Source organism: Aethalodelphis obliquidens, unplaced genomic scaffold, assembly GCF_003676395.1.
Source record: "Aethalodelphis obliquidens isolate GAN/ISIS:26980383/991018 unplaced genomic scaffold, ASM367639v1 scaffold1, whole genome shotgun sequence".
Taxonomy (NCBI): Eukaryota; Metazoa; Chordata; class Mammalia; order Artiodactyla; family Delphinidae; genus Aethalodelphis; species Aethalodelphis obliquidens.
In genome coordinates, this window is record NW_020837945.1 from 39787556 (window position 1) to 39801223 (window position 13668).

The window sequence follows — 13668 nt, forward strand, 5'->3', positions numbered from 1 at the left end:
CAATACACTACTTAATAACCAAGAGATCACTGAAGAAATCAAAGAAGAAATCAAAAAATACCTAGAAACAAATGACAATGAAAACACAACAACCCAAAACCTTGGGATGCACAAAAGCAATTCTAAGAGAGACATTTATAGCAATAAAATCCTACCTGAAGAAACAAGAAACACCTCAAATAAACAACCTAAACTTACACCTAAAGCAATTAGAGAAAATAGAACAAAAAAACCCCCAAAGTTAGCAGAAGAAATCATAAAAAACAGATCAGAAATAAATGAAAAAGAAATGAAGGAAAAAATAGCAAGGATCAATAAAAGTAAAGCTGGTTCTTTGAGAAGAGAAACAAAATTGATAAATCATTAGTCAGACTCATCAAGAAAAAAAGGGAGAAGACTCAAATCAATAGAATTAGAAATGAAAAAGGAGAAGTAACAATTGACACTGCAGAAATACAAAGGATTATGAGAGATTACTACAAGCAACTATATGCCAATAAAATGGACAACCTGGAAGAACTAGACAAGTGCTTAGAAAAGCACAACATTCCAAGACTGAACCAGGAAGAAATAGAAAGTATAAACAGACCAATACAAGCACTGAAATTGAGACTGTGATTAAAAATCTTCCAACAAACTAAAGCCCAGGACCAGATGGCTTCACAGGTGAATTCTATCAAACATTTAGAGAAGAGCTAAAACCTATCATTCTCAAAATCTTCCAAAATATAGCAGAGGGAGGAACACTCCCAAACTCATTCTATGAGGCCACCATCACCCTGATACCAAAACCAGACAAAGATGTCACAAAGAAAGAAATCTACAGGCCAATATCACTGATGAACTTAGATGCAAAAATCCTCAACAAAATACTAGGAAACAGAATCCAACAGAACATTAAAAGGATCATACACCATGATCAAGTGGGGTTTATCCCAGCAATGCCAGGATCCTTCATATACTCAAATCAATCAATGTGATGAACACATATTAACAAATCAAAGGAGAAAAACCATATGATAATCTCAGTAGATGCAGAAAAAGCTTTAGAGAAAAGTCAACACCCATTTATGAGAAAAACCCTCCAGAAAGTAGTCATAGAGGGAACTTACCTCAACATGATACCTCAACATATAACAAACCCACAGCCAACATTGTTCTCAATGGTGAAAAACTGAAACCATTTCCACAAAGATCAGGACCAAGACAAGGTTGTCCACTCTCATCACTATTATTCAACATAGTTTTGGAGGTTTTAGCCACAGCAATCAGAGAAGAAAAAGAAATAAAAGGAATCCAAATCAGAAAAGAAGTAAAACTGTCACTGTTTTCAGATGCCATGATACTATACATAGAGAAAGATTCTACTAGAAAGCTACTAGAGCTAATCAATGAATTTGGTAAAGTAGCAGGATACAAAATTAATGCACAGAAATCTCTTGTATTCTTACACACTAACAATAAAAGATCAGAAAGAGAAATTAAAGAAACACTCCCATTTACCATTGCAACAAAAAGAATAAAATACCTAGGAATAAGCATACCTAAGGAGACAAAAGACCTGTATGCAGAAAACTATAAGACACTGATGAAAGAAATGAAAGATGATACAAACAGATGGAGAAATATACCAAGTTCTTGGATTGGAAGAATCAACATTATGAAAATGACTATACTACCCAAAGCAATCTACAAATTCAATGCAATCCCTATCAAACTACCAATGGCATTTTTCACAGAACCAGAACAAAAAAATTCATAATTTGAATGGAAACACAAAAGAACCCATATAGCCAAAACAATCTTGAGAAAGAAAAATGGAGCTGGAGTCAGCAGGCTCCCTGACTTCAAACTATACTACAAAGCTACAGTAATCAAGACAATATGGTACTAGCACAAAAACAGAAATACAGATCAATGGAACAGGTTAGAAAGCCCAGAGATAAACCCACACACATATGGTCACCTTATTTTTGATAAAGGAGGCAAGAATATACAATGGAGAAAAGATAGCATCCTCAGTAAGTGGTGCTGGGAAAACTGGACAGCTACATGCAAAAGAATGAAATTAGAACACTCCCTAACACCATACACAAAAATAAACTCAAAATGGATCAAAGACCTAAATATAAGGCCAGACACTATAAAACTCTTAGAGGGAAATATAGGCAGAACACTCTATGACATAAATCATAGCAAGATCCTTTCAGACCCACCCCCTAGAGAAATGGAAATAAAAACAAAAATAAACAAATGGGACCTAATGAAACTTCAAAGCTTTTGCACAGCAAAGGAAACCATAAACAAGACCAAAAGACAACCCTCAGAATGAGAGAAATTATTTGCAAACAAAGCAACTGACAAAGGATTAATCTCCAAAATTTACAAGCAGCTCATGCAGGTCAATATCAAAAAAAAACAAACAACCCAATCCAAAAACGGTCAGAAGACCTAAATAGACATTTCTCCAAAGGAGATATACAGATTGCCAACAATCACATGAAAGAATGCTCAGCATCACTAATCATTAGAGAAATGCAAATCAAAACTACAGTGAGGTATCACCTCACACCAGTCAGAGCGGCCATCATCAAAATATCTACAAACAATAAATGCTGGAGAGGGTGTGGAGAAAAGGGAACCCTCTTGCACTGTTGGTGGGAATGTAAATTGTTACAGCCACTATGGAGAACAGTATGAAGTTTCCTTAAAAAACTAAAAATAGCACTTACATACGACCCAGGAATCCCACTACTGATTATATACCGAGAGAAAGTCAAAAAGAGTCATGTACCACAATGTTCATTGCAGCTCTATTTACAGTAACCAGGACATGGAAGCAACCTAAGTGTCCATTGACAGATAAATGGATAAAGAAGATGTGGCACATATCTACAATGGAATATTGCTCAGCCATAAAAAGACATGAAAATTAGTTATTTGTAGTGAGGTGGATGGACCTAGAGACTGTCATACAGAGTGAAGTAAGTCAGAAAGAGAAAAACAAATAACATATGCTAACACATATATATGGAATTTAAAAAAAAAAAAAGAAGGTTCTGAAGAACATAGGGGCAGGACAGGAATAAAGACGCAGATGTAGAGAATGGATTTGAGGACACGGGGAGGGGGAAGGGTAAGCTGGGATGAAGTGAGAACTTGGCATGGACATATATACACTACCAAATACAAAATAGATAGCTAGTGGGAAGTAGCCGCATAGCACCTGGAGATCAGCTCGGTGATTTGTGACCACCTAGAGGGGTGGGAGGGAAACACAAGAGGGAGGAGATATGGGAATATATGTATATGTACAGCTGATTCACTTTGTTATAAAGCAGAAACTAACACACCATTGTAAAGCAATTATACTCCAATAAAGATGTTTAAAAAAATAAATCTATAAGTCATTGTCAGTGCTTGGGGTCTAAGGGAAATTTTTGCTGTCCATCAAAACTGTAGTCCCCTGGAATGTTCATAGGTACTTTTTATTTATTTATTTATTTATTTATTTATTTATTTATTTATTTATTTATTTATTTCTGAGTTAAAAGTAGAGTCCCTGGTAAGTGATTTGGAAAAATCCTGAATTAAAACTAAATGTTTCTTTCCTGCGGGAATTTTCAACACTTTTTACAAACGTATAGGCACCATTATTCTCCAAGAAGATAATACAATATTCAGTATTGTCTATGTGCATTTCACCACAGAATGTCTTTTTTTTTCCTGTGAGCCTAGAGATTCATGGACTACTTTAAATAATATCAGATTAACCATTTGTATAACAGTTCTTTATGGAAATAGCAATCAGGAGATTGGGTTACAAAAGCCCTTCTCACTAGTACTGCATATTTAGAGGGAGCTCCCTTGTTAAACCATTAACCTGCAGTCTTAGGGTACTCTGATAGAGGAAACTTCTGCCAAGGGAAAAACTTAGAAGAGAAATGGAGCTCAGAGAAGGGTAGTGTTTATGAAGGCCAGATATTTTATGAGAACTTTCAAGTGTCAGATGATTTTCCAAGTTCTGGGGATAAGGAAGCTTAAAAGGGCCAGAGAGAGATTGCTAAGCAAACAATCACAGTACCACAGTGCAAAGTTAGGATAGTGGTGTTCTGGGAGCATGGAGAAAGAACACTCAAAGTCCTCTTAGGAGCTGTCAGAGAAGGATAAGGGAGAAAGTCATTTTTACCTGAATCTTGAAAATTGAGCTGCTGTTAATTAATTTCATAGGTGGTGACACACATTCCAGGAGTGATAATAAGCAGGACAAAAGCATGGAACTTTGAAACGATGCATTGGTTGCTTGGGAAAGCAAATGATTTGGTAGACTGCAGGTAGGGTAAGTCATGGAGCTGCAACAGTAAGCAGGGATCAGATTAGAAGAGCCTTGTGATATGAGCAAAATAATTTTTGAAAGATTTTAAGCAGGGGAGTGACATAAGAAGACAGGTCTTTTAGAAAAGCTCCTGGGAACTCTGTGAAAATGAGAATGGGAGAGTGTGAGAATGTGGCAGCAATCACAGTTAGAGGCAACACAACAAGTTGTGAGAAAACCTGAGGATTTAGATTTATGCTAAACAGAAGAGAAGGTGGAGAGAGGACAAAGTTGGGAGCTGTTTAAAGATATTTAGAAGGTTACGACAGAACTTGGTGACATGTTGGCTGCAGATGCCTAGAATGAAGGAGGGATTAAAGATAACAGCTTTGTCATGGGAACTGGGACCCTAATAGAGTGTTTTTCTTCCAAAAAGATCTGGTACCATTGAATAGTCCCAATACAAAAGTGATAAAACGGCACAGTCTTCAGGATAAATAACATATTTGTGGTATTTTCATTCTTATGCCTGTTTGTTCAGATTATAAAAATAAAACAAGCTTACATTAAAATATTTTAAAAATATAATTGCTATAATATTTGAGAATATTTCCTTTCAGGCTCCTTTTCTAAGCATATGGAGAGGGGCAGTGGGTGAGGGTGCATATTTATGACTGTGTGTGGTGGACATCCAGTTTTTATACCATGTGCAGCCTGCATTTCTATTTAATACTCTATCATGAACCTTTCCCTATCTGTCTTAGTCTGTTTGGGCTACTATAACAAAAATACCATAGAGTGGGTGGCTTAAATAACAAACATTTATTTCTCCCAGTTTTGGAGGCTGGGGAGTCTGAGATCAAGGTGTCTGCATAATCTGTCTAGTAAGAGCTTGCTTCCTGGTTCATAGACAGCCACCTTCTCCTGTCCTCACGTGGTGGATGGGATGAGGGAACTCACGGGGGTTTCTTGTATAATGGCACTAATCCCATTGAAGAGGGCTCCACCCTCATAACCTAATCGTCTCCTAAAGTCCCCCACCTCTTAACATCATCAATTTGGGGTTTAGGATTTTAGCCTATGAATTTTGGGAGACACAGCATTAAGTCCATAACACCATCATTAGAAATTATTCCTCAGCATCATTAACGTGTTTTTTAATGATATTAAAAAACTATATTAAATTCTGCTTTATAAGTGTCTTACAATTAATTTAATCTTTCCCTCTTTTTCGATATTTAAGTTGTTTCTTTATCTTTTTTTTCATTTAGAAGTTAGTGCCTTGATAAATACTTTTTCACCTAAGTGTTTTTAGATTCTTCTAATAATTTACTTGTCATAGATTCCAAAAGGTGGAATTATTTTGTCAGATGGTATAAACATTTCCAATATTTTATGGATATTGAAAATTGTATTTCAGAAAACTTGAAACATCATGTTACTTATTTAATTAACCATTAACCATATGACTTTTATTTAGTGTGTTTAACCTATCCCCAAATTCTATTTTCCAGATATTATACAATTATTTTGATTCTACTGGTTTTAAGTTTTAAAAAGAGTAGCTAGATACTGTATAATTGCTAATCATACTTCCTTAGAAAATGTATTTTCTTTTTCCTAATATAAACCACATAATTCCTTTATAAATTTAGATTTTTCTAAATTAAAAATGGAAAAATTGATCAAAAACAAAGTTATTTGTCTCTTCTATGTTTAATATATGTTTCTGCTAAAATCAATATTGCCCATGGTAGAAAATTTGGAAAATATGCTAATATCTACAGGAAAAAAATTACTTACAACACTACCATCCAAAAAGAACCATCTCTAATGTGTGTTCCACAATGGTACCTTGGGGATTTTTTTGTTCTCAGATCTGACCCAGGTTTAACAAACGTTTGTTGAATAATGAATAATTTTTAGCTTAATTTTTAATATTTTACATAGATATTTACAATAACTAACATTTATTGATCAATGTACCAACCTTCATTCTAAATGCTACATACAACGCCTCATTTAATACAACAACCCTATTTCGTAGGAACCAGTATAGTGCTCAAATGATAAATGTAGAGTCTGTGTTTTAAACAGATTAAGTTGCCTGTAAAATGTCACATAATAGCCAACAGTTTAAGCTGTGGCAGGGCTTGCTTCTAACCATTACACAAGCCTGCCCCCTTGACAGGCAGATAAACCACAATCATTTTATTAGGGTTTATTATTTTAACACTGCTATTGTTTGTAAATCATTTCTTAAATCCCTGAATGTTTGATTCCCTGGATTTAGTAGCTTTTTTTAAAAAATTTCCATTTGTTGGGTAATTCCAATATTTTACTACTTTAATATTGTGATTTTTATCATTGTAATTAATATTTAGTCTGCTTTCTGAATATTACTTGAGCTTTGATTGTTATCAGTGGAAGTACTAGATCAAGGAAATTATTATTTTTAAGTACTTTACACTCAGAAAGGTTGTTGATGTGCTCATTACAACAATACAAGCAGCCCTCAATCTTTTTAGTCACCATATCCTTTTAGATTCTTAAAACTTATTGAGGACCCCAGAGAGCTTTCATTTATGTGAGTCAGAGCTATCTATATTTACCATATTAAAAATTAAAACTAGAAAAAACTGTAAACAACAAAGCACACATTCCATTAGTAATCAGAGTGGTGACTCGTCACACACTAAGTAACCTGTAGAAAACTCTCCAGTACACTTGTGAGAGAATGAGCGTGAAAGGGCAAGTGATGTCATGGTGTTATTATGAAAATGCTTTGACCATGTGGTTTTTTAAGTTCTTGGGGACTCCTAGGGGTCCGTGGATCACTTTTTGATAACCACGGCACTATATCATACTTAGTATTTTAACTTACCATTTTAAAAATCTTTTCATTTTGATGGGCAAAGAACAATATATCATCCTGGTATTAACCTGCATTTACTTGGATCATTGTTATTTGCGCCTCACCTTTTATGATCTTCCCTCCTCATGTTGATTTCTTTCCTTGTTTTTCACTTTCACTTTCACTTTGAATCGGAATTGTCCAATTCAAAATCTCTTTATATTTTCCCTTGAAATGTAGACAATAACTCAGATTAGGTTTTCATTTTCTTTCTAGCACGCTGAAGCAAATTTATCTTACTTGTGGTTGACTGTTCTGGCAGACCTTAAGCTCATAAGTCCTCAGAATAAGTCCCCCTGACTTGAATAAGTCCCCCTGACTTCATACAGGCTGCAGCTGATCTGTGTGTGCCCTGCAGACCCTTCCAGAAAAAAGAGACCTCTGTCTTGAAACATCAATAACCTGTTTAACTTCTCCATGTTTGTTATACATAATCTCCCTTAAAATTTACCCAGCAGTAAACTTCTCACTTTTTCCTCCTCATTCTGTTGTCACAGGTGCAAAGACAGAAGAAAAGTCATAGGAAAAGAAACAGAAAAGACACTCACAGCTTCACCCACTGCTATTGTGCCACCAAATTTGCTTCTTACTGCTTCACCCATATGAGTCTTCAAACACTTGTTGACAGAATACCTGATATTCTTTAATATCAACTCTTTTGCTATTTATTTTTATTCTTGACTTTAAAAATAATTAATTTCTAAATGATGCCTATACTAATATTTCTAACTATCATCTGTCTACATATTCTGCTTTAACATATAAAATTTGGATTCATTTTAATAGAATATTGCAGAAATAATATTGTTTCAGCTGAAATTGTATTGTCTTGTCTGAATATTAATCATATGTCCTTCTATTGAACATAACTTCCCATGTTTAAAAAAGCTAATTTAATTTTTCCACAATATGGTTGAGTTTATCTCAAAAAAAATCCCTTGCAGCATTTATGTTTACAGAAATTATGTCCTGTCAAAATATCTTATAATGGCAGCATTAAATATTGCCCTAAGGAAAAATACAGCTAAAAGTTGACTGAGAAATAATATCTTGGTGCTATGCCACATTAGAATAATTTTTTATTTCCTGGAGATAATAGTTTATGGCTATAATTTGAAAGAGAATCTATATTTGCCCACAAAGTAGAATATTTAAATGGGAAAGTTAAGGATTCATGATGCACTGCTAAATTATGAACTCGACTGCCACCTCCACGCGTTTCTACTCATAAAAGCCCCCTTTCCACTTTGGACTAAATGAAGTGGTTAATAGTTTGGGCAGAGTACTTAGCTTCTGAAAATAGCCTGCAGATAAAGGATGACATTGGTGATAAATATAATATACAACTGACAATTTACATACAGTGCTTGTGCCTACAGTAGTACATGATAATTAGCAAGCACACCTGGCGACTCTATGTATCCTCCCCTCCATCTGTTGCTTCACTTTGAGTTTTAGGCAACTAGAATACTGAGTATTAGGAATGTTTTTCAATGCTGTGAAATTTAGTTTTAATGCATATATATTATATAATTCAGTAAATAAGTAATATTATTGACTCAAGTACTCAAGAACTTTTCTATATCTGGCATTGGATAGGTTACATGTCAGATATTTGAAAAACATTTCCAGCCTTCATCTGTATATCTAGCATTCCTTTCGATCTTTAAGGATGGCAAAATCAACTCTGGGCATTGTGAAAGCAAGATCATACAAAAGATTACATAGAATAGCTGAAAATAGCCCATACCAGGGAAATGATCTCAACGGCTTAAGAAAAGAAATATTGTCTCTTTTCTGGGATATGAGACCAAACATTTAATCACATCAATGTGATAAACTCAGAAAGTAAAATTATATTATAGAAGAGTCATTAAAATATGGATGATAAGAATCAGACTTCCTGGCTTAAAATCCATATTCTGCTGCTTACTAACCATTTAAACTTAGTCAAGTTTCTTTACCTCTCTTTGTCTTAATTTTTCTCTTTGGCTCAATGTTTAGATTTGTAAAATGAACATAATAATTGTATATGTAGGGTTGTTATGAAGATTAAAGGAGCTAATATTCATAGACACTTATAACAGTAACTGCCATAGAGTAAATCATGTAAGTAGCTGTTAAATGAATAAAAAGAAATAAACACACTACACTTATCTTAACTTGCTCACTTTAGCCCCAAAACTGTGAAAGATGCCCAAAGATTTGCTTGTGCTAATCAATCACGAAATTCTTATTGCTCTCATATTATTCTCTTAAAAATTATTTTAGTAAATGTTAATAATATCATGCCAGAATGGATTCAGTTGACTTCTATCTGCATTTTATCATGAATAAAATATAATGTTTTCACTTGAAAGATAGGATATCTATTTTCATACTGACCATTGCTCTTTGGCAGTGTTCCAAATGAGACATGTTAATTAGTATAATAACGAACTGTGCTTAATTAGTCAATGTACCCCTACATTTTTTTAAATCTCAGACAGTCTTGTATCGCATGTGAATATTTTTAATTGAACAAGAGACCATAACTAAAACCCTGGAGGTATAGATTAGATAATTAGTCACAGTTTGCTCTTTGCTGATCCCAATAGAAATTAGCTGAATCTAAACCACTAATGATCGACACTATAATATGAGAGTAAATAGTGGTCCTATTACTCTTTATTTGCTGATATAGTCCTTTTAAAAATGTTTAAAAATAAGTTTTTTTTATATCTTGGTCTGAATATCTTTAATTTTAGGATGGACGATTTTACCACATAGTTGTAATTAGCAGTAAAATAGTAATGCAACATGGACAAAAAATTGCTCAACTCCCTCCTATTTTTGGTATAAGTTCTAAAATATAAGGCAAACAGTGAAGGAAACTATCTTTTGTTTCCTTTCCTGCTTTTAAAAGCTTAATATCATTAATATTCTTTAATATTCAAATAATCTTTCTAATATCATAAAGTTAGAAAATAATACCCTATTTAATCTATATCTGTATAATTTATAATAAATATAAATAAAACACAAATAAAATTCTACAGTTGTAGACAAAGTCTAGCTGTTTTGTTGGCTCGTATAACTGTCATTTAAATACCTGCAGTCAAACCTCAGTAACTTTCTCAAAAAGTGGGAGATTTGAGCAAATTAAGCTTCTCAATAATTTATTAAGAATAGTTCCTATCCCAGTTAGCTTTTGCTATGTTACAAAGCACCCATAAAAGATAGTGGTTTAAAACACCCACCATTTATCATTTTTCACGAGTCTACAGGTTGGCTGGGTGGTCCAGCTGATCTGGGTCAGACTTGACTGATCTTAATGGCTGGGTACTGGCCGTCTGGACTAGCCTAGCATACATGTATGGATGTTGATCAGGTGACATCTGGGGACAACAAGGATAACTGGACCATTCTCTCATCACATAGCAGTTTAGCCTAGGCTTGTTCACATGACAGTAAAGAGTGAGAAAGGGAAGAAGTACACAAGGTCTCTTGAAGCTTGGATTCAGAACCAGTACATCACTCTGCCAAATTCTGTTGGCCACAGCAAGTTACAAGGCCAGCCCAGATTCAAGGAATGGAGGAATAACTCCATCTCTTAAAGGGAGTAGCTGCAAAGAACTATGGTCATTTCTGCAATTTACCACAGACACTCGGGGTAATTTAGTAATAAATCATATTTTTTTCTTTAACTGAGCTGAGGCCCGATCTAAGTACAATGTTCACATCATGAGCCCTGTAATTAACGAACTGAAGTTTGTTTCCAATTTTTTTTTTTTTTTTTTTTTTTTTGGCCTCTGAGGAGGTCTCTATATAATATTAACAAGGAGATGGGAAGCTTGAAAAAAACAGCTAGTCCATTTGGCCTCAGAGAGCCCTGAATATTTTAGCCATGGTTCAACTAAACTATTTGATGGTTGATTCACAAGAAAACATTTCCAGGCTAAAGCTTCTTGATCTCATGTCAACAAGTCAAATTCCTACCCTTTCTTTACTTTAAATTAGCTGAATGGGAGTAGCCATTACAATGGTGAACAAAGTTGTATTCATTTAAAAATACTTATTCTATCAAACCCCAGTTGAATTGGCCTCCCTAACTTCAGCATAATAGTGTAATATGAAGTTAGTATTTCAGCTATGCACCTACGATATTGTTAACTGAAAACGTATCTGTAACAATCTGAAGTTTGTGTTTTTCTGTTCCAAGCACCACAGTCCTGCCTGGGGTTTGCAGTGGAGGCCACCTGATTCCTGTTTCTTTGTGAAAAAGTCTTCCAACCTGGATCCTGCTAAAGGCGGCAGAAAGGATTAGTTAAGAAGAATTTACATGATATATGTAACGTTAGCACAGATTACACGCACACGTGCGTAAACATGTATCTGTCTTTGCTGCATAACTGACAGGATCTTTGACACCGTCTTTCACCCATGTTTTTCCCCCTCCCATGCGTCCCATCTCAATTAATGGCATCACTTTCTGTTTTGTTACTTAAGCCAGAAATGGAAATCCTTCTTGACATCTCCTCTCATTTATTCCCTGTCTATAATGAATAACCAAGTCATATAGATTCGAATTCCTTGATACCTCTGCCATCTGACTCCACCTCACCATTCTTCACAGCAACTGTGTAACTTCAAGCCTCACTGAGTCTTACTTAGGTTCCTGCAACTGTGTCCTGACACATCTCCTTAAAATCAGTCTCCTTTCCTCCAACACATTGCCTGCTCTGCTCCTGAAGTGAACTCCCTAAACATAATTCTATTTATGTCATTCACCTACCTAAAGGCATACAGTGACAATTCATGGCCTTAAGGATAAAAGCCAAACCCATATATGCATGGGAAAAGATTTTAAAGCACAACTCCTTCTGTATTTAACTAAGTTCTTACTACAAGGTCTAAAACAAGGCAACAGGTACTATGTGCTGCCACATGCCAAAAAGGAGGTGGTGCACTTTCTAGATGGAGTGATTGAGAGAGTTGCAAAATCTGATTTGCAACCCTCCACCTATCACCCACTTCTCGGCTGAAGTTGCAGGGAAATTTTAAAGTGGTTTAACAGACACCTCCCTCCACACTCAGACACACACACACATATGCATGTGCACTCCCAAGCACTGGGTGAGGGAAAGGTGGTTCTTTCCTCTTGACCTAAGCTGAGTGGCAGAGTCTTTAAGAGAAACACTTGGCCACTGAAATTTGCTAGGTACAGAAGCCGGTACCGGAACCATATCTGAAAAAGTCCAGAGAGCATGGACTGGACGGCACCATAAAGAGGCTACGATGGGAGCAAACTTAATTAAAGGCAGAAGAAAGGGATCTGTTCCTCCTTGACTTGTGGTCAAGAGGTGCTCTGTGTTCAGGCTGAAGCCCTTTTAAATGTTACATAGATGACTGCCTGGTGGATCAGGGACCCCAACAGAGGGATGGCCCTCTGCGTGTCCAGGGTCCTGAAGGAGCAATCATAAGTAGAATGGACTGTTCGAGGCCAGCATTTCCCACATTAAACGTACTGTAATCAGAGGCCCCCAGCAAGGCATGTACCTGAGGAACCCAGGGATAATCAGGGAGTATCAGTATGAGCAAACATTCCCAGGCATCGTCACTAGATGACACCTGTGCCTGTCAGTACGCTCTTTTCTATTTCTTACACCTTCCCAATTCTAGTCATTAACCCTGCAGTGGGCCAGAGTAGCCCAGGGATGAATCAGGAAAACAAGGTGATCCTTGCCCTAGATAAGCAAGGTGATCCTTATGAGACAGAGCAAGGTGATCCTTACTCTGGACAAACTCTCCTTACCTTTGGCAAAGAAACTGGAGTTGGTATTGTGAAAAGTGGGAATGGGAGATAGAGGCGGATTTGGGGATCAGGTAAAGATAACACAACAATTTTCCCTTATGCAAACTTTCTTTCCCAGGAACTGACTTTAAACTTTTCTACAGAATGTATTTATATACAATATCCAAAGACATACAAAAACTTGATGACATACCTTTGCAGCATTTAGTTTCTTCTTTATAGAACTAACCTCTTCTTAGCCACAGATACACTATGTATTTGAACAGATAATATAAAATGCCTTAATGTGTCTCTCAGAAAGGGAAAGAAAACGTCAAAACCTCAAAAGTTTCCTCAATGGTAAAAAATAAATGTTCATAAAACTTAATGAACTCTCTGGTTAAAGGAATTTAAGAAGCTGGGGAGGGGCTTCCCTGGTGGCGCAGTGGTAGAAAGTCCGCCTGCCGATGCAGGGGACACGGGTTCGTACCCCGGTCCGGGAGTATCCCACATGCCGCGGAAAGGCTGGGCCCGTGAGTCATGGCCGCTGAGCCTGCGCATCCGGAGCCTGTGCTCTGCAACGGGAGAGGCCACAACATTGAGAGGCCCACGTACTGCAAAAAAAAAAAAAAGAACCTGGGGAAATATTCTCTGATAACCCGCTGG